Source organism: Adiantum capillus-veneris, chromosome 13, assembly GCF_014529385.1.
Source record: "Adiantum capillus-veneris isolate H3 chromosome 13, ASM1452938v2, whole genome shotgun sequence".
Classification (NCBI taxonomy): Eukaryota; Viridiplantae; Streptophyta; class Polypodiopsida; order Polypodiales; family Pteridaceae; genus Adiantum; species Adiantum capillus-veneris.
The window spans coordinates 26,700,167-26,702,390 of record NC_140943.1 but is presented as its reverse complement, the minus strand read 5'-3'; positions in this window follow the sequence as shown (position 1 = coordinate 26,702,390).

Sequence of the window (2,224 nt, the reverse complement as noted above, 5' to 3'; positions counted from 1 at the left end):
CCCTTTTTCCCATAAAAACTGATACTGGTTCTGACACTTTATAGATTCTACTACGGACATAGTTTTGTCGTACTGGACTTTTCTGACCCTTGAGCTACCTCTTTGACTGGCTTTGGTACTGGTAGTACATGAAACATGCTTAGAATAATCGATTCTGAATTTTCCTGGTTTTCAGCTCCTAGAATACCAGTATCCTCATCCCTGGAAGTCTCTTTGTCATTGGAATAGTATAGCTTGATTTAATTGACCCTATTATAAACTCCTGGCAAAATAGTAACCTAGAGAAATCTTTCAATCTTATTGTGCCATTGGAAAACACCCAATCAACTTCATATGGACAAGCCCAAGCTATCTTTAAGTTTGGTTTCTTAGGACCCAGTTTTGATTGATACAGTAGAACCAAATCTCCCTTCTGATATTCCCTAACTATAATTCTTCGATCATGCCAGTGTTTTCGTCTTTGCTGAACAATTTCCTGTTCCAGCATAGCACGCTGTCTTAACTCATCCAACTGTGTTAACTCCTCCAACCTCTGTTTCAAATTATGATTAAAATCAAATCCATACTCCCGTGCCATCCTGAGACTGGGAATTACAAACTCCATAGGCACAACAACTTCAGTGCCATACACCATTCTAAATGGTGTTAGTCCAATGGTGACCTTATAGGCTGTTCTATATGCCCAGAGATCAGTCTAGAGTTTCAAATTTCACTTGTGTGGCTCCTTCTGCACAATCTTAGTGAGAATGGTCTTGACAGTTTTGTTACTGCTCTCTGCTTGCCCATTGATCAAGGATAATATGGTGTTGATTTCCGATGCTTTACTGAGAGCATTTCCATTAAAATATCCATAGTATCATTTATAAAGTGTGTTCCTTGATCACATACAATCTCTACAGGGCATCCATAACGGCATATGATATTTTCAAATAAGAACATAGCAGCGGACTTTGCAGTGTTGTAAGAAAGAACTTTAGCTTCCACCCATTTGGTAACATAGCAAGTAGCCATCAATATATACATAATCTTCCTAGGAGTGATTTTTCTTGGAGGAATTCCAGACATTGAGCAAAAAAAACCGAGCGTGTCGTTTTTTGAGCAAAAGTAAAGAGAATTGTAGCACAAATTGGATTTTTTATAAGTCCCCCACCTTTTTCGGCTACCTGCTTTGCAATCCACCTTCCCAATTCTCCACGAGCTTCGTCCCTGCCCACGCCTACCTCCACTGTCCTCCTTTGTTCAAGTGACCCACATCCATGCCCTTCCACCCCCCATGCCTCTGTTGCCCTCCCTCACCCTTGTCATATGATTCCCCTTGGCTACCCCTACCAAATACTTCCTCCTCTCTTTGCCAGCAAATAGGCATGTAGACACAACTATGTCAAGCCCTATCACATAGCCCTACCACATGTGCTCGTTGACTTGAGGTGAGAGAGAGAGAGAGAGAGAGAGAGAGAGAGGGAGATGTGTCTACCCCCTCTCCTATAGTCTACTGGTCACGCGACACTGTCATGGAGAGAGAGAGAGAGAGATGTCTCCTACCTTGCCTCCACTCTAGACTCCAACAACACACCCACACACACACACACACACACACACATAATATTTCCCAACAAACTCTGACAAAAAATCTTCGCGTGAGAGATGTGTCGTGCCCCCCTTCCACTAATGTTTTATTTTTCCCACCCTTCCATTTTCCACTTGGAGCTAATGCATGATTTTTTAAATTTCTTCCATCCGATACCCCCTACTTGTAATATAGAACCTACTATTGCTACTGAAGCGCAAGTACTCTGGAGGCAAAAATCAAGGACTCGTTCCTTAGTAAGCGAGCATCGATCACATAGCTAGAGTCTCCCGCTGATTATGGCTCACGGGAGGCTTAGTTATCTATGATTTGAACTAACTAAGCCCCATTCTCAATCACACGCACAAAAGAACATTACATGAATAACTATGCCACCCTTTGTCACTATGCCGATTTTGGCTTGAAGGCATAATTGGGAGGTTGAATGAATAACTAAGGGTATGGTCACGTGAGGCTCAGTTAGAACTAAGCCCTGACATCCTCTGGCAGGAGCTCAACGCGAGGACCGTTTGCAAGCAGGTAGAGAGAGGAACATCAAAGCGCAAGCAGGAGAGAGAAAGATGGCATCACAATCCGTGGGTGCAAAGTTAATTACTGAAAATTGTAATGCATGCAGAGCACTCAATATGAAAAAAA